Source organism: Marmota monax, unplaced genomic scaffold (genome assembly GCF_021218885.2).
Source record: "Marmota monax isolate L192 unplaced genomic scaffold, Marmota_monax_Labrador192_F-V1.1 WCK01_AAM20220418_F8-fsc00203, whole genome shotgun sequence".
NCBI classification, from domain to species: domain Eukaryota; kingdom Metazoa; phylum Chordata; class Mammalia; order Rodentia; family Sciuridae; genus Marmota; species Marmota monax.
This window is the reverse complement of record NW_026694787.1, coordinates 187072-207823: the sequence shown is the minus strand read 5'-3', so window position 1 is coordinate 207823 and position 20752 is coordinate 187072. Positions and strand designations below refer to the sequence as shown.

General features: G+C 35.6%; 1 protein-coding gene across 5 annotated transcripts in view; it reads left to right on the top strand.

Moving 5' to 3' along the window:
• The window catches only part of Cnksr2 (connector enhancer of kinase suppressor of Ras 2), a 278373-nt gene that overhangs the window by 107060 nt on the left and 150561 nt on the right, over nt 1–20752 (top strand). The window lies entirely within an intron of this gene.

The following is a 20752-nucleotide window of genomic DNA, read 5'->3' as shown; positions in this document are numbered from 1 at the left end:
TAATTTTAAAAAGAAAAATTTCCTCAAAATTTTATGGAACTTTGGGGAGAAAATTTAACAGGCTCTGAATGGCAATTCAAGTTTTGAATTATTTTGAATCACATGTAATATCTTGATCCTGGTTGAAATCAAGATTCACATAAGAAGCAAAGAGAAGTTTCAAATAGTAGACATAGTATAGCATTTGTGTCAAAAAGAAGTATATTTATAGTGAAGAAAATAATTTGAAGAACTGTGCAACAGACTGAATCATTATTGTGTCAGGAGGTAAAGGAAGCAATTATCAAGAGGAAGGAGAAATGATCATTTACAAAAAGCTTCTATACTATAGGAATTCCATAGAGCAATGGAAGCATTAGATTTTCCTTCAATGCCTAAGTGAACAGAGATGGAGAACTGAGAACACTTGGGAGATGTCTGTTCCTGAATTATATCTATATTTAAGGATGAGTAAAAAAGAAGAATGAGAAAGAGAAGATGAAGTATCCTTTCATATACTAGAAAAATTCTTCCCCATGATATAGGCTTATTAAGAACAGTTTAATGTTCTCAGAGCCTTAAACAAATGATTAAAAATATCATACCATAAAGAAGCTAAGCCCACTAAACACTGACAAAAGAATTAACTAATAAAATAATTCTGTAAAACTAACACAGAAATAGAAATTAAACCATGCTAAAAGCAATAAATAGCAGATTGCATATTGTAGGAAATTTGAGACAATGATACACAAAATGGAATTTAATAATATAATACTAGGGTATTTAATAAATTACAAAAAGGGAACAAAGTGAAAGAAGATGAAGGCTGTAGAGAATAGATTACAGTTAACTCACAATCAAATAGTTGTTAGTTTCTGAGGAAGAATGTAATAGGAAAAAAAAGACATAGTAGAATATTTTAGAAGTAGAAATTTGGAATACACAACAAAGTTAGAAAATGTATTGAAAGATAAAAATTTCAAGTTATATTCTTGTAATATTTTACGATTTCAATGGCAAAAAGAAAAAGAAATGAAACCTGCAGTCACTCAACCGGAGGAAACAGAAAGGGAGGTTTTGGCTTCAAAGAAACAAAAATTAGATTGAATTCATATCTCTATTTTGAAGTCATAACTGCCAGAGGATAATGTATCAAAAACTATAAATCATTGGAAGAAATGCATTGACCAAAAATGTTTATATCTAATTAAATTATTATTCATGTGTGAAAGTAACAAAAATATTTTTAGATCAGCAAGATCATTAAAGTATCTTTTGGGGAAATACAGTTGACTAAAATTACCAAGTAAAGTGAAAAAAAAAGTTGAATTTCAGGAAAGGAAAGTACAAAATAACAAAGGACTAGAAGTGAATTAAGAAAATCACATAAGATGAGAAGGCGCAAAAAATACATATGAGTGTTTTTAAAATGGGTGTTGTTAATGATAAATCAAAAGGATAATTCAAATATCATAGTTTTTAAAATATTTTTGAAGGGGACAAACTCTGCATCCCCGTATTAAATCACAAAGGTTATAAGTGCTTCCCAGTGGCAATTATCCTCAGCAAACAAAAACTTCCTGTAAAATAATAGTGAAATACAAATTGTTGCCTATCAAGCCATAAATACAAATGCATGTACACACATACATACTTATTAAATATATCCAAATGCTGATTAAAACCTGATGAAAATAGAATGGACTTACTGCATTTATAGGCATGTATATTCCCAAAACCTTTTTGAAAAGCAAGTTTTAGGTGATTTCAAGGCTCAGAAACTTTAATTCTTACCCTTGTATAGTATTTACAATATGTCTCAGGCACTATTTTAAGTTCTGTATACAAACTAGCTCACTTGGTTCTCATAGAAACCTTATGATAAGGCAAAGGGGAGGGAGGGGAAAGGAAGGGGAAAGTGGGTAGGAATGATGGTGGAATGAGTTAGATATCATTACCCTAACTACATGTATGAAGATATGAATGGTGTGAAAATACTTTGTGTACAGTGACTTGAGAAACCGGGCTCTATATTTGTAATATGAAATGAATTGCATTCTACCATCAGGTATAACAAATTAGAATAATTAAATAGTTATTAAAAAAAGAAAAATAAAAACCTAATGAGAGGTGCTGGGCTTGTGGCTCAGCAGTAGAGTGCTTGCATCGCACACATGAGGTCCTGGGTTTGATCCTCAGCACCACATGAAATAAATGAATAAAATAAAGTTATTGTGTCCAACTACAACTAAAAAATTTTTTCAAAAAAGAACCTTACGAAGTATTATTATTCTCAACTCCATTTTACAAATGAGTAAATTGAAGCACAGAGAGGTTAAGTGACTTTCATTAAGTGATAGAATTAGGAAGGATTTAATATCAGATTTCAGTCTCTGGCAGTCTGTCTCCAGAGTCCATATTGCTGTACTATCTTGGGAATCTAATCTAAAATAAACTTTGGGACACAATAACATTTTCTATAGAAAGTGTTTATAGAAACACTTTATCTAATAATTAAAAATAGGAAATAATAGGGGTGATGCTTCAGTAAACTATGGTACATTCATAGGGTATAACATTTGCTATTCACAGTACTATCTGAAATTGTGAATATATAATTTATGAGTAAATTATATTTTTGGATATACCTAAAATATCCATATGCCAATATTAAAGGAAAATTCTAAATATTAATGTTAATTAAAGCATTATAAACACAGTGAATCATCCTGTTGAAAATTGGAAAAGGGAATATTCTGTAATATTAGTATTATTTTACTTAGTAACATGAGCTGATCTTTTATTTTTTAGTTTCAAGTATCTTTCCAATATTTTCCAGTTTGCCTTGCTTTTATAATGAAAAAAAAAACAGAAAAGTACATATTCATTCTAGTGTATTTATAATTCTGATGGTTTTCAAGGAAGAATTTTATATTACACATAGTAAAATAGTCAAATGTGACTAGGACAATGTTTAGACTAGATTTTTGTGTTTGCTGTTCTCATCTCTAAAATTGGAGAGAATTGTTTTGTTTAAAATTAGAAAATAGGGGCAGTGAAGACAAAAGGCCTGGTGGAAGGGAAGTTGGTTATACTGTTCAGAAGGGATGTTTGTTAATACAAAATATAAGAATGAATAAAAGAAGCCTAACAGCTTGGGTTTCTTTGTAAATTGCTATTAAATATAATGGAACAGACAAGAGAGTACAACCATAAAGGACAGAAAGAAATATAGATTATTAGTGTACTAGTTATCTGAGTGATGATTGACTAAAGATAAAATGTATCGTACTTAACCTCTGTTGATGTGATATTTCCCTCAGTTAGACCTTGTCCTGAGTTACACATTCCCTGGCATGTTGGAAACCATCCATTTTGCTCTGCAGAGATCTTTGTTTTGTATAGCAAATCAGTGACAGATAATCTGGAATTGTCTTCAATTCCGGACTCCACTTTCTCTTCACTCCTACCTTTCACTAAAGCCTTTGCATCTGAAGAGATAAGCACTCCCAAGAAGCCATTTCAGACCTTGGGTTTTGAGCAGACTTAATCTGCTCATCACAGTCCTGCTGCTCTCATTGGTAAGCCTGGAGCACTTGTCAGCTTTGATAAACTCATGGCACTCCCAGGTTCAGACGTAATCATTAAAGTCACACTGTTTAAATCAGGCTGTTGTAAATGTGAATACACCTTTTACATTAACCAATAGCATGGTTTTATATGTGGCACTCGCTTTGTGCTATTTTACCCTATCATATTTTCAAAGTTAATGAGATAAATAAATACACTGAATACCCATTTTATTATATTAGTGTTAAGATGATCTTTTAGTTGTATAGTGCTCTAGTTTGAGAATTCTTTCTCTTTCTCTCCCCTTTCTTTTCTTTCGAAGTGATTTTTCTCCACTTATTTAGGTTTGATAATAAATTAGGTTTATTTTAGAATGCTAAGTATTTGTTTTATTTCATAAACATGCTTTATAAAATTTACTTTCTTTTTTAAAATTTACTTTCTTTAAATTTATTAATCCTTTACTCCTAAACTCCATCTGCACTGAGATCATTGTGCCTTCTCTACTAACCAGACTAGAAGAAGCTTAAACTGCATAGAGCCCACAGATAAATGTAAGAGAGGAATCTGAAGAAGAAAGCAAAGAGTACATTTTAGTCTTTGCTCTGATATCTGTATAATATCATTTGTATAAGCATAGCTTTCCTCTTCTAATCATCTAAAACCTTGAAGGATGTATTTAAGTACTGGGGTACCAGCAAACTCCGTAATGAAATAAAAGTGATCATATTAATATTTAATCTTTAGAGATTTCTTGAAACCAATGACACTCTAATGACTTTAAAACCCATAACATTTTTTGTATGGGTCTTCAGAAGGTCTCTGATGCTGTGAAAAAGGCAGCTTTTACCAATTATAGCCCAGACTCTTCTCTTAAAGCTGTGGTCTTGGTCCAAAAGCAAACTACATTTTTTGTATGGTTGACATTTTGGTAGTAACCACAGCATTTGAACATACAAGTTCTAATCATTCTTATTAAAACATGAATTCTAATATTGAGTTTTATAGGTAGAAAGCATCAATATATTGCTTTGTTTTTTTACTGTTAATCTAATCCTTCTATTTTAGCTCTCAGTACTGTTTTTGTGGTCAACCTAAAGAGATATGCTAACACTATTATTGAAACAGGCATTGGTTTCTTAAGTGGTATATTATATTATCTTCAGATTTGATTCTTCTGCGGTTAATTACATTGTAAGTTATTTTAACTGTAAATTAACTTCTTCATAACCAATGTCCATGCAAGAAAAGATAAATCCAAATATAATATTATGGAGGTAGAAAATGTTTGTCTTTCCTGCACCAAAAATGAACTGGTGTATGCTAAATAGAACATGTTCTATTTGAAGAATTAAAATAATCTGATTTTAGTCTTTCTTATTATGATTTAAATAGACAGTATGTAGGGCAGTGTAAGTTAATGAGTATTCTTGCTAACATTGCATTTGATGAGCACACTATTCATTGCAAAATATTTTTATTTCCATACTGACTCTGAGGATACAATCATTGTTCACAAAGAGCATTTGTTTTTGCTGAGGAGTAAAGTGTTATAGAGTAAAAAGGGCAATCAAAGTAAAAAGATTTTGTGTCTTGATTCCATTTTGACATTTACTAGCTATGAACAAGCTAAATGAGCCTCTCTGATTAAATTGGTGTATTAGAGAACTAAGGTCTAAATCCCATAGTTCTTTGGTAATAAACTCACAAAATCACAAGACAGAAGTATGGCCACATAATGTGATGAAGGACACTGTGGATTTTTAAAAGTATGGCCAAATTACTATAAACGTAAAGATTTTGTCAAAGTAATTCAAATAGTATGGAAATCGAAACTCTACAGTAACTTAAACAAGGAAAGTTTGACAAAAATAATTATTAAACTGTGGTGGAGAGTGCCTATGAAGAAGATGACATCTTAAAGGCAGAAGGACATCTTAAAGGCAGAATATCCTCACCAAGGCTGAGAAGGTGTGATCTTAGCTTTATTAGTTTGCTTGGGTTGGTGCTGGTCTAGCAGTCAATTAAGTGGGAAATAACCTTGCAGAATGCAGGCAAATGGTGCCAATGGGAGGGCTCACAGCAAGAGCTGGGATGATACACCAATAAGAGAACATGTTAAGATAATCTTTGATAGTGATCACTGACCCCAAACTGAGACTGTAAGATTATTGAGAGATTGCATGGTCTGGGAATGCAGCTGAGGCAGAACATCACCTGATGTCTTAACACATTTACACCACCAATGAACCCTAAGCAGGGGCACAAAAAGAATAATAATAATAAATCAAACCCCATGGGAAGCTGAAAAGAAACCTCCTTCCTCCTGCAGTGTCCCTCCGATGCCCTCTACTGACAAAAATATAGCATTGTGCCCTTATAAAGAAAGAAATGCTTAAAGAATCCAGACCATTATCACCAACCAAGCACTAAAAGGTGAATTTGTAGCTGAAAGTTGATAAATTCATAACAGGCACAGTACAGTTAGCTCTTACATCCATAAAAGCACATATGACACCTTCACATTTCCTAACTGTAAGTGAAGACATTGTTCCTAGGTCTCTGCTGTCTGGTTAGTATTTGCCTATAAAGTGTGTGTGTGTGTGTGCGCGTGCGCGCGTGTGTGTATATTGTGTAAAAATCTGAATTTTCCAGAAGCTAAACCAATTGTAATGAATTTCTTCACTCTTTGACTATAATTTCCAAAACAAAATGAAATCAAGTTCCTAAAAACCTGCATCTTAGTTGAGCCACTGATATAACAACTGTTATTCTTTTTTAAATTGTTATTATAAAATTTTAATTGACACATAATAATTATACATATTTATGGGGTACAGTGTGATATTTTGATACATGTATACAATATATAATTATGAATCAGACTAATTAGCTTATTCATAATGAAACATTTATCATTTCTTTGTGTTAGGAATATTCTTGAGCCTGGAAAGTAGCATGCCCTTTAATGAGTGATCATCCATCTGCTTGGTAACCCACCACAAGCCTTCCTGTCTCTGTTTCCTGAATAAACAAAGAGAGATTTTTCCAGAACCAGTTCTGGTTTCCAGCTTACTCCTTTCTCTGTTAGAAATGAGAGTACTGATGGAGGCGCTTGTTCCAACTTTTAGTTCAGATCAGGTTGTGTCAGGGACATAGTCGAACAGAAATTGAAAGTGTCATGCCACTTCTTTCTCATAAAAAAGAAACACAATTTGGGACTGATATTCTCTCACTGTTTTGGCACTGACCTCTTCATTCTTAGGTGATTACTATTTTAAAGTAAAATTTTCAGGCTATAATATTACTTCAAAGTTTAGCTCTCTAAGTATTAAAACATCTGATAGTAACATGTCAGGCAGTGATCCAGGCACAGTGGTTAAGAAGCAGGAACTGAAGCAGAGCTGTCTATTTGTACCTTGGTTCTGTCATCTAAAGGTTGTGTGATCTTGGATGGGTTTTGAATAACTTTATGCCTGCATTTCTACATCTGTTCTATGGAGATAATAGCAGTATCTCCTTAGGGAGATTGTGAGGATTAAATTAGTCTATATAATATAAATGGCTTAGAAGAATTTTTAGACTATAGTAAACATTATTTATTATTTTATTTAGTCCTCATCACAGTACAGTGTGATAGGTACAATTTTCATCTCAGTTGTATGGATAAAAAAACTCAGACACATGACGAGGTTAAGTAACTTGCCCAAGATAATGCAGTTAGTAAGTGGTATCACTTCACTATCACTGCCTCTCCAGGGTATTGAAATCTAATTCTAAGATTGTAAGTACAAACATATAATTTTAATGACTTTCTTTTCTTTTGATGATCTTTTCCATTGGCATCTATAGATAGGATTCTAATGTGGCCCCCAAGATTCCTGCCTCTGATGTACAATTGCCAATTCTTCAGTGTAATTGAGACCAATTAATATGATAGATTTTACTCCCAAGATTAGATTTTGTTCTTTGGCAAAGGTGAAGGGATTTTGCAGGTGTATTTAAAGTCCCTTATCATTTGTCTTTAATATAAACAAAAGGGAGATTATCCTGGGTTGGCCTGACCTCAGGTGAGCCCTACATGGAGCACTCCATAGGACCTCTTACAACATGGCAGCTCACTATTTCTGGGGCAGCAGATACTCTGCCAAGTATTTAGCAATTTAGTATATTATATTTCTAAATGAGGCTTACTATCATTTAGAGGTCTCACTATTTAATGTTAGAATTAATATTTAATATTTTATAAAACCAGTGAACCCCTTGTTCTTCAAATACAATGCAAATTTCATCCTAATTTGGCACAGAGTTGAAGTATTTATTCCAAATTATACTGATATCCAAACCAAACAATAAGATAAAAACATGTTCTGTTTTATAAACTACTTTAATTGCAGTATTATTTATATCAATAGCTATTTAACATGTACACACTGTTTGTCAAAATAAAACTTTTGTTACTGTTTTCCATGCCATAGACAATAAACATGAGTTATACAAACTGCATTTAAATTGTAGTTTTCACATCACTGTGGCCATCTTGAAATATATATTCATCTGTTGTTTCCCTAATTTATCTTGGTTTTATATTTTATACTCTTGTATATATGAGTATAACTTAAAAGTAGAAATTTCTTTCTGTGAACTCTTTTGATAACTCTATGAGCCTGAAGTTCTTTCTTGTGTCAAATGTGTTTTCTGATTTTTTAAAAACATTTCCAATATTTTTTCTAATACACTCTGAAGATTAACTTACCAGTCCTCCATTTAATTAGATAAAAACAAAAATAATAATTTAAGAAGCTCAATAATGCCTGAGTATGCTCCAAAATTCACACAAGACTTCTTTGCTTTCTCTAGTTTTTCACTATTATTTGCACTTAGAACACTTTCTGCATTTCCTTTTAAATAGGAATAGCTTAAATTTCATGTATTAATCCAAAAGGTATCTCAGTTTTGAAATAATGAAAGAAAGCTATTCAGATATAATGACAGAAGGTTAATAATGTAGAGTTGTTTTTTAAATCTCTACAGTAACTAAAATATTGCCTTACAGCTGTTTTAAAACAATTATTTTAACTAATCTTGCTCTTCTCAGATCTTTTTCTCTTAGAATTTTTAGATTCAGGAAAACCAGCCATATTCATACACACACACACACACACACACACACACACATATCTATCTATCTATCTATCCACACACACACACAAAATAATTTCCCAAAATATGATTAAATGTATTAATTCAGACTTGAAATTAATATATAAACTGCCCAGGAGAAAAAAAAATCACACAATACTATTAAGTCCAGATATGTCACTTTTGTGTTTTTAGAGTTTTGTAAGGCATATTTAGCCCTGTGTGTTAATTGTTATTCAGTTACCAGTCTTTTGTCATAATCTTGGGTAGAATTATTACAGTGTAAATTGAAAGATAACTTTCAGGTTTAACTTACATTTCATTATACTCAGTAATTTAAATGTGTTGTATAACACCCATCTAAAGCAGACATTGATTTTAAACAATACAAAATAAAATGTATCAAAAACAGAAGTTGAGATACAGGAGTCAAAATCGAGCAAGCATTTTAAGAATTCCAGTGCATCTGCCAATCAGTAACCTTGGTCTAATGATTTAGCCTTGCTCTTTCATCTGTTAAACTGGTTATAACATCAACTTCAAGAACAACTATAAGGATAAATGAGACAATGAATATGAAGTATTTAGCATTTGCCAAACATGGTAGGTACTCTATAAATTATATCTAATAATGATGTTAAATAAAATATATATATATATATATATATATATATATATATATATACATATATATATATATTTCTTGGTATATTATAATTTTCTTTTCTAGAATACAGTCTTATGTAGTGATAGATAACATTTTGTTTTAAAATAACAGCAGACTATCTCATATGAAATTGAACAAATTCAGTTTTTATAAGAATATGTTAAATAACTTCCTGGAACTCTGCTGTAGTTTTAGTGGGGTTTCCTGCAGTGGCTTGGTATATGATGCAGTTCAGAGTATAAAATGAGCATATAAAGCAAGGCCATTTTATACCCCTTCTAATTGGCTTATTTAGTCTAATGCCAAGCACAGCAATATAAAGATCCTACTACATTTTCTCTATAACAGACAGCAAGGTTCTAGTGGATTTTCTTTTCTAATTTTACAAGTTTTCAAGATATTTATTAAATACTCGGAACTTTTCCTGATAAAGTCAATTTTTTACTCATATTTTATATTCTCAGCAGCATCTATCACATATCAGACATTCAACAAACCAGAAATTACTAAATAAAAATCTTAGCAAATGCTTTGCCACTCAGTATGTGGATTTAATTGGTATTTTCTTTCTCCAAAAATGTCTACAGTCTCCTTCCATCCCACTTCTAAACTTACCAGTGCCTGAATAGGAGCTCTCCTATTTAGGAACTACTATTACTCACTACCAGAGTGTTATATGAGGGACTGAATATTATAATGTACACATATTGAGCCATTTAAGTATACCCTTTGCCTTCCTAATTATTTACACACTGGACTCTTTTGAAATATGCTTCAGTTTGTAGAAACCACAAAATATTCTTTTTATTATAATCTTCGGATTCATATACAATCCACATATCCTATATAGAAACACTCCAAAATTAGCAGTGTTTTCTCCCCCTTTGAGATAAAAAGAAAATAAGAATGAAAATGTAACCACATAGAAAAAGAAAGGAAGAGTTAAAATATTTAAATCTGCCAAGGTGACTATTTTCCCCTGTCAAATATACAATTTGAACTGTAGCCAGTTTTTGTGTAATTGCTGCCATGCTGCCATTCTGTCCTTTTCCCCCTGGCTGCTGATGAATATTTTCAAGAGGAACTTGCAAAACAAAAACACAATGAATGGGATTCATTCAAACTAAAAAGATTCTCAGCAAAGGAAACAAACAGTAATGTGAAGAGAGAACCTACAAAATGGGAGAAAATCATTACCAAAGGCACCTCAGATAGAGCACGAATCTCCAGGATATATGAAAAACTCAAAAAACAAATAACCCAATCAATAAATGGGCTATGGAACTGAATAGACTCTTCTCAGAAGAAATACAAGCTATCAAAAATATATGAAAAAATGTTCAAAATCTATAGCAATTAAGGAAATGCAAATCAAAACTACTCTAAAATTTCACCTCACTCCAGTCAGAATGGCAATAGTCAAGAATACAAGCAACAATAAATGTTGGTGAGGATGTGGGGGAAAGGGCATACTCATACATTGTTGGTGGGACTGAAAATTGTTGCAACCATTATGGAAAATGGTATGGAGATTCCTCAAAAAACTTGGAATGGAATCACTATTTGATCCAGCTATTCCACTCCTTGATTTATACCCAAAGGACTTAAAATCAGCTTACTACAGTGATGCAGCCATGTCATGTTAATAGAAGCTCAGTTCACAATAGCTAAACTATGGAACCAACCTAGGTATCTGCCGCAGTCTGGCTGGGCACAATCAGGAGCCAGTTTTCAAAAGAAACTAACTTTATTTTTAGAACCACACACGCCAAACAAAACAGCCTCTCAGGAAAAACCCTCAGAGCCTCAACTGCCACCACCGGCTTTCCACAAGCCTCTCTCTCCCACACAAGCTTCTCTCCCCCTCCCACAATCCTCCTGCTCTTGAGGCCGATTGGCTGGGTCACGTGGGCGGAGCCAAAAAAGTCCCCCAATGAGCAGCTCCGTGGTCTGAAAGGGCAGGGAAACAGCCCAATGAGCATCACCGCAGAGGAGCCAATCAGCTAGATGTTTCTGGGGCCGCTGTGAGCCAATCATCAGCCAGCAGCTGGAAGTTTGCTGGCAGCTGGAAGTTTGCTGGGGCCCCTTTGGCTGTGGCTCTCAACATCTCCCCCTCTCTGTTTAAACAACAAGCATGTGGCTTAGGGACCGTGCCTGTTAGGCAGTCCAATTCAACATATGGTCCTTACCCGTCATCGGATGAGCTGACCTCTAGGCGTCAGCCTCCTGTCTTAGGTTGGTACCACTGCAGTTGGATCATACCCATCACTGACTACCGGTCCAGCATACAGCCATACTTGTGGATAGGCCTTTGCACCTGTGGGGGGTGAGGTTCTTTGCCTCACCTCTGTTGGCCCCCAAATTTTAGACCATCACTAGTAGAGGAGGATGCAAAATGCCATGACATTAAGCCAATTGAGGGCTCCTTTGAAAAATTGTACCACCGGTGACACCATCAGCAAAAATACTCCAGCACTACCACAATTCGCTGTACCAACAGATAGTTCACAATGCATACAGGTGAGCTCACAATGTGTCCAGGCAAGTTCTGCAAGCAGTTCAGTGATGGCTATTGTAGAAGCTGTAGATTGGTTTTATCTTTGACTTCACCAGCACTGGGATGAAGATAGGAATTCTGGCAATAATGGCTAAAGAAAAAATTATGTAACATTACAGAAGGCACTAAAAGAAAACAATTTTCTTAACAATTTACATTGTCTTCACCGGCACTGGGATGAAGATAGGAATTCTGGCTATAATGGCTAAAGAAAAAATTATGTAACATTCCAGAAGGCACTAAAAGAAAACAATTTTCTTAACAATTTACATTATCTTCACCGGTACTGGGATGAAGATAGGAATTCCGGCATTAATGGCTAAAGAAAAAATTATGTAACATTCCAGAAGGCACTAAAAGAAAACAATTTTCTTAACAATTTACATTATCTTTAAGAGAATTATTAAATATAATGAAAAGGAAAGGTGAAAGTAAACAAACAGATCTGTTAACCTTCTTTTTTGTTTACATATTAAAACAATCCTCAACAGTTGTTTACCCAATTTAAATTAAACCATATAAATCACGTGAAAAAACAAAATATTTGGATCCATTTTATCATGAGCGCTCATCATATATGATATATGGACATACATACATTCAAACATATAACACAAAACACAAGTGTGCACACATAATATAATACATACAACACATAACATTATAGTAAAGGCCTTATAACTTTTTACAGGTGAAATCTCCATTGCAATGTTTAAAAACTCTATAGTCAAAAAATAGAACTGATCAGCAAAACATTAACCTAGGTCTGTATGAGCTCAAAAAACAAAATAGAACTTCATGATATGGCAAAGGGCAATAATAAAATAGATATTGAAAAAAGCATCCTGGTTCTGTTGCAGATGTAAGAATAGCCAAACTGGAGTTTTGGATATCAGTTGTTATGGATTTGAGCCAAATCATCTTCTTTTTGGTCTGTAGAAATAGCTTTAGTTAATCTTTCTGGAATCCAAATCGGCTGCTGTTCTCCCTGTGGAAACACATAAACAGACCCCCGACTCCGGACAATCACTGGGTCAGGACCTTGGTTAATCTCTCTGGAATCCAAATCGGCTGCTGTTCTCCCTGTGGAAACACACAAACAGACCCCCGACTCCAGACAATTACTGGGTCAGGACCTTTCCATTGTCCTGTTAGAATATCCTTCCAAAGTACCTTGGGCTTATGCACGTTTTTTGGACACATATGCCTTTCCGCAGCACTAAGTCCTGATGAATCCAAATTTAAAAAGTTTAGAGTAAAAAGGGTTATTTTAAGTTTATCTTTGGGGAATATATACCCCTTCCCAATTCCTTCTTTTTGCTTTAATAAGTACATTTTAATAGCTTGATGAGCTCTTTCAACTATGCCTTTTCCCTGTGGATTGTATGGGATTCCTGTTATATGAGTAATGCCAAATGTTGAGCAAAATTGTTTAAAAGAGGTAGAAGTATAACCAGGGGCATTATCTGTTTTTAACTGTTTTGGAACACCCACAGTGGCAAAATTTTGTAAGCAATGAGCTATAACATCTTTAGTTTTTTCTCCGGCATGAAGGGAGCCCATCAAAAATCCAGAAGAAGTATCAACTGTAACATGCAAATATTTTAATTTTCCAAATTCTGGCAAGTGTGTGACGTCCATCTGCCAAATATGGTTAGGTATCAATCCTCTAGGATTGACTCCAAGATTAACTTGTGGTAAAAAGGTCACACAATTTTGACATTGTTTTATTATTTGTCTAGCTTGTTCCTTAGTTATTTTAAAACGCTTTTGTAAAGTATTAGCATTGACATGGAACTTTTTATGAAAATTTATAGCTTCTTCTAGTGTAGAGAAAATATGTATGTCATGTGTAGTTTTATCTGCTAAATCATTGCCCAAACTAAGGGCTCCAGGCAATCCTGTATGTGCCCTGATATGTCCTATAAAGAATGGATCTTTTCTGTCCCAGATTAGACTTTGTATAGTGGAAAGCAAAGAGAAAATAGTAGAAGAAGGGGAAATCCTACCAGCATCTTCAAGAGATACTATAGCATTAACTACATACTGACTATCAGAAAATAAATTAAATACAGAATCTTTAAACATCACAAAAGCTTGTAAAACTGCATTAAGCTCTACCTTTTGAGCTGATTGTTTGGGTACTAAAAATGTAAAAGTTTGATCAGGGGTAACTACTGCTGCTGTACCATTATTTGACCCATCAGTGAATATATTTGGAGCATTCATGATAGGTGTTTTTCTTGTCATTTTTGGAAAAATTACAGGATGCAATGACCAAAAAGACAATAAAGGATTAGATGGTAAGTGGTTATCAAATGAAACATTAGATTTGCACATGATTATTGCCCAAGTATTTAACTCATTAGCTAACTCATCAATTTGATTCATAGTATATGGAGTAATAATTTTATTGGGAGAAATTCCAAACACTCCCTTTGCTGCTTTTATTCCTTTGAGTATTAATTGTCCTACAGCCTCAGGATACCTAGTAAGAATAGTGTTAGGAGAATAAGATAAATGTATCCATAATAATGGACCTTCTTGCCAAAATACTCCTGTAGGAATATTTTTTGTTGGTAGTACAATAAATAATAAAGGCAAACTTATATCAATTCTATCCAAATGCATATTTTCCATATATGTTTCAATGATTTTTAATGCCTTTCTTGCTTCACCCCGTTAACATTCGGGGTGAATTTGGATCTGATGGACCTTTTAGGATATCAAATAAAGGTCCCAACTCTCCTGTTGGAATACCTAATAAGGCCTTATCCAATTTATGTGTCCTAATAACTTTTGAAAGTCATTAAGTGATTTGAGTTGATCTACTCGTATTTGAATTTTTGGTGGACGGACCATGGTTGAGGATAATAGAACTCCTAAATAATTAATTGGAAAATTTAATTGTACTTTATCTATTGCTATCTCTAGATTATAATTTTTTAATAAGTTTGTAAGTGTGGCATAACATTCTAGCAATGTGTTTTTATCTTTGTGTGCTAATAATACATCATCCATATAGTGAAATATTTGTAGTTCAGGATTTTGATTTCTAAGTGGCTGGATTACTTTGTTAACATAAATTTGACACATAGTTGGGCTGTTAGCCATCCCTTGAGGGAGTACGTTACATTCATATCTCTGATCAGGACCTTCATGATTCAGTGCAGGGATAGTAAATGCAAAACGTGGACTATCCTCAGGATGAATTGGAATTGAAAAAAAACAATCTTTAATATCTATAACTAAAACATACCAGGTTTTTGGCAAAGCAGACAACTGAGGAATCCCTGATTGAGCAGGTCCCATAATAACCATCTCATTATTAATGGCTCTTAAATCTTGCAATAATCTCCATTTACCAGATTTCTTTTTGATGACAAAAATGGGAGTATTATGGGGAGATACAGAAGGTTGTATATGTCCTTCCACTAATTGTTGTTTGACCAGGTCATGGGCTGCTTGTATCTTTTCTTTAGTCAGGGGCCACTGAGGAACCCATACTGGTCTTTCTGATTTCCAAGTAATTTTTATTGTCTCAGTGGCCCTTTCTGAAAATCCAACCCATGTCTGTCTGTTCCTTGATCTATTTGTATTGGTGCTGCTATACCTTGTTCTTGTTTTTCTAATCTTTTTCCTTTCCTAAAACCTTGTCTAGTCATAATAGTGGGTGCATTTTGGTTGATGTTATTTGTTAATGTCAAACCTAATTGATCTAGGACATCTCGTCCCCATAAATTTACGGGAAGATGATCCAATACATATGGCTGTATAGTTCCTTCACATCCTTCAGGATCCTTCCAATCTAATACCATTGCACTTCTATGGGGATTAGTCGCCACTCCTAGGCCTCGAAGCATTTGAGAGGCTTGTTGTAATGGCCAATGTTTTGGCCATTCTTGACGAGAGATGATGCTAAGGTCTGCACCTGTATCCAGTAGCCCATTAAATTCATGTCCTTGAATATTTAGTTTTAGCATGGGGCGAGAATCTAAATTTAAAGAAAGCATAGCCCAATCTACACCTGTGGAGCCTAATCCCTTGGAACCTCTTTCTACAGTACGACTGGAAAATTTATCATGTAGGCTGGGTATTATTAGTAACTGTGCTATTCTATCTCCTGGTGAAATTACTGATATACCCTTTGGAGAACTGGCTATAATTTTTATTTCACCTTCATAATCGGGATCAATTACCCCAGGACTTATCATAAGTCCTTTTAGAGTAGAAGAGCTGCGTCCCAATAATAAGCCTACTGTTCCTTTGGGAAGAGGTCCTTTCACCCCTGTGGGAATGATTTGAACTCCCATCTCTGGAGTTAGTACTGCTCTGGCGGAGGCGCAGATGTCCAACCCTGTGCTCCCTCTGGTTTGTCTGATGAGGGATCTGATGGACAATGTGTCCTGGGCACTACCCTGATGGGGTTGCTGGGTTCCTCCAGTGCTCCGTATATTTGTGGTTTTGGGCCCCGGAGCATTGGGCCCCCCTGTCCATTTTTTGGCAATGGAGCCCGATGCCTTTCTCCACGATATCGTGGATAAACACCTGGTCCTTGTTCGTTTTTTGATAATGGAGTACCCTCTATGGTGGTTTGAGAACGGCATTCATTAGCCCAATGTCTCCCTCTACGGCATCATGGGCAAATACCTGGTATTCTACTCCTTTGATACCTAGTTTTGTTAAACCCTCCTCCAATGGGGCAATTCCTTTTAAAATGTCCTGTTTGTTCACAATTGTAGCATGTTCTTGGCCTGGCATCTAAAGCCTGTTTTACTGAAGCTGCCACAATTTGCCCTTGTTCATTAATGTCTCTGGCATCTAAAGCCTGTTTTACTGCAGCTGCCACGACTTGCTCTTGTTCATTAATGTCTCTACATAATTTAATATATATGTTTAAATCTTCATGTTTCCATGGTCTAATGATATCTCTGCACCAACGATTCGCTTGCTCATAAGCCAGGTGTTTTAGTAATGGCATTGCTTGTTCTGTATTCCCAAAAACTCTGGTAGCTGTTTGAATAAGCCTATCTACAAATTCAGCATAAGGTTCATTAGCTCCTTGTATTACCTTAGATAATTGACCTTGTAAACCTCCATGTCCTTGTAAAGTCTTCCATGCCTTAATTGCATCTGCAGCAATTTGTGCGTATATGCCAGGATCATATGCAATTTGTTGCTGCTGATCCTCATAAGGTCCCTTTTCTAACAACATATCTAGATTTCTCTGAGGATAACCAGCTGCTGCATTTCGCCTAGCCGTCTCCTTGCAAAATTCCTCATTGGCAACCTTCCATAACAGGTATTGTCCTCCATTTAGCACAGCTTTACACATATTAGCCCAATCTGCTGGCGTCATGTTCAAGTTGTTAATGGATTCGACCATGCTTACAGTGAAGGGTGCTTGAGGACCATAGGTTGTTACAGCCTCTTTTAGCTGCTTCACTGTTTTGAAATTTAAAACTTGGTAAAATCGCTGCCCTCCTGCCTCAAATACAGGGCATGTTAATATTTGAGATCTTGTCTCAGGATCCCAACTATCAACTGCGGGGGTTGGGGGCCTCCCAGCATATGGAGGTGGCGCTGTTGGTTGGACACTTACGCCCTCTGGTGATAGAAAGGTGTTAGTAGCAGTCTCCTGTTGTAACTTTCCCCCGATGGCTTTTTCTGTTTTACACTTTCTTTCTCTGTCTGACTAGCTTGAGAGGCCTTCTCTTTTACTTGAATCTTTTCCTCTGTCTGACTAACTTGAGAGACCTTCTCTTTTACTTGAATCATTATGTCTTCTCCTTCCTCTACCGTTGTCTGAACTGAAGGCTTTGGACTAAGCAAACAAGATATGAACGTCCACAATGGCAATGTGCCATCTGGCAGAGTCCCTGGGCTTTTCTTTTCTATTCTTTTTAAATCTTCACCATGATGGTTCCATTGTGATATATTTAACAACTCCTCCTTAAAAAGCCATGGGCTACATTTTTGTATTGTATCAACGTATGCCCTGATTGTTCTTGATTTTACTGGGATGCCTCCTTCCTCTAACAATTTACTTAACACTCTTTCAGTTTGTTTTTTGCTAATTTCTGATCCCGTATTTCTACTATAATACAACCCAACAAGATGACGCCAAACAAAACCGAGACAGAATGAAATAAAAAGGGAACAACAAAAACTCATTATAGCCTTTCTATCCTCCTGACATGTGCATCCGTCCTTTCTCCCTATCTGTTCCTCAGACGTAAATAGTTTTTCCTCAGATGTGAGCGGTTTTTCTTCCGTCTCACTCATCTCCAGGGACAGGCAACTTAAAACAAAAGTGAAGCAAAATAAAAGAGGAATCTTAAAATGGCTACCCATCCTCTCACCCTGCCCTCAGGGGCGAGCAGTTTCACTTACCCTCAGTCACTCCCCGTGCGAGCCACCAAATGCCGCAGTCTGGCTGGGCACAATCGGGAGCCACTTGTCAAAAGAAACTAACTTTATTTTTAGAACCACACACGCCAAACAAAACAGCCTCTCAGGAAAAATCCTCAGAGCCTCAACTGCCACCACCAGCTTTCCACAAGCCTCTCTCTCCCACACAAGCTTCTCTCCACCTCCCACAATCCTCCTGCTCTTGAGGCCGATTGGCTGGGTCACGTGGGCGGAGCCAAAAAAGTCCCCCAATGAGCAGCTCCGTGGTCTGAAAGGGCAGGGAAACAGCCCAATGAGCATCACCGCAGAGGAGCCAATCAGCTAGATGTTTCTGGGGCCGCTGTGAGCCAATCATCAGCCAGCAGCTGGAAGTTTGCTGGCAGCTGGAAGTTTGCTGGGGCCCCAGCAACATCTAGCTGATTGGCTCATCTGCGGCGATGCTCATTGGGCTGTTTCCCTGCCCTTTCAGACCACGGAGCTGCTCATTGGGGGACTTTCAACAGGAGAATGGATAAAGAAATTGTGATATATATATACACACACACATACATACATACACATACATACACACAATGAACTATTACTCAGCCTTAAAGAAGAATGAAATCATGACATTTTCTGGTAAATGGATGAAGCTGGAGAATATCATGCTAAGTGAAATAAACCAATCTCAGAAAACCAAACGACAAATGTTTTGTCTGGTATGTGGGTGATAATTCACAATAGGGCAGTGAGTGGGGTTACTAGGGAAGAATAGAGTTGCTTTGGATTAAGTAGAGGGGAGTGAAGGGAGGGGAGGAGGTATAGGGGTAGGAATGCTACTTGAATAAATAGAACATTATTATCCTGTGTACATATATGACTACAGGAACTGTGTGATTCTACATCATGTACCACCAGAAGAATGAGAAATTATCCTCCATTTATGTATTATGTCTCAAAGTGCATTCTGTCATGTATAACTAATTAGAACAAATTTTAAAAATAAAAGTCCAATAAAAACCAATACACATGTGCATGCATACACATACGCGCACACACACACACACACCACACACAATCCCAAGATGGACTACATAATTTGTGAATGGAAAAAATGAAAATACCTAGCACCTTGTTCAAAATAAATCAATAATTCCAAGACATCAATAATAAAATATAAAACCAAGTGTAAGGCCTGTGTGACTACACAGATCCCTCTCCCACTAAACTGGTCCCTGTAAAGTCTCTTATTGAGGGATCAGTTTCCTCTTAGCATTTTGTGTAGAAGCTCTTCAGGGAAAAGTATGTTTGTTATATCTGAGAGCACTGAGACCTGAACACCAGAGTGAGTAATCAGATGTGAATTCTCCATCATGGCCATGCAGCTAGACTTACCAGTGTGGTTACTAGTTATTATAAGATGGTCAACAAGGTCATGGGATTAAGAATAATAGGTTAATTTACCTAAAAAATAATGATTAAGCCCTTTGAGAGTAGTGAAAACAACATGGAGAAAATAAGCATTTATTTAATGTCATCTTTGAATAGGAATCCTATGGGCTCTTTTTAAAATATATTATCATGTTTTAGCTTACAAGCCATGTAAGGTAATCTTTATCTCCTCATTTAATTTTCTACGTAAGGAAAACAGCCTCGAAGATATAAAATAACTTGCTTACATGCCCATTGTAAGTCATTTTCAGTATGGTGTTTGCCCACATTTTCATATCAAGTCCATATTCTTTCCACGGGTATTGGTATCATGCAGTTACTCTTTAGGAGCTGATAGCCACAGTTGAAGTGCAGCCTTAAGAAGCAGATGCAAAAAGCCTAAGTACCATTACAGAGAGAAATTTAGCCTGACATTTTCTGTAGTGTAAGGAAACTGAGCCCAGCATGGATAGAGGCCTGGACCAAGGACAGAATGCAATAAATAGAGGTTTTATTTTCCTAACCAGGCCGAGGGAACTATCTCCTTCACAGCAGACCAATTCAGTGGTCACAATACAAACATAACATATTGGAGATTATTAGAAGATGCCTCGATGCCTACAAAATAGTAACTCCTTCTATGGTAAGGGAAAATCCTCAAATAATGGAAACCAGACCTATGAAGTACAAAAAGAGTATGTGAAGCGTCGGAGGGCTAGCATATTTTAGTGAAATATATCTCAAGCTTCATACTCATATTTCCCTTTTTCATGATTGTACCATGTCTAAGACTTAAGCATACCATATATAACATATTATAATGTTTTAAGTCTGTTATTTTATATCAGCATGAATGGATTTATCCTGACTTAAGCACTAGCTTTCTCTTCTCAGTAAGCCACTCTACTAATTGTTAAAGTTCACTTGCTCTTCTGTTCATCCAACTAATAGATAGATAGATAGTCAGAGACAAGTCCCTGCCAGACCTATGATCCCTGCCTCAGAATAAG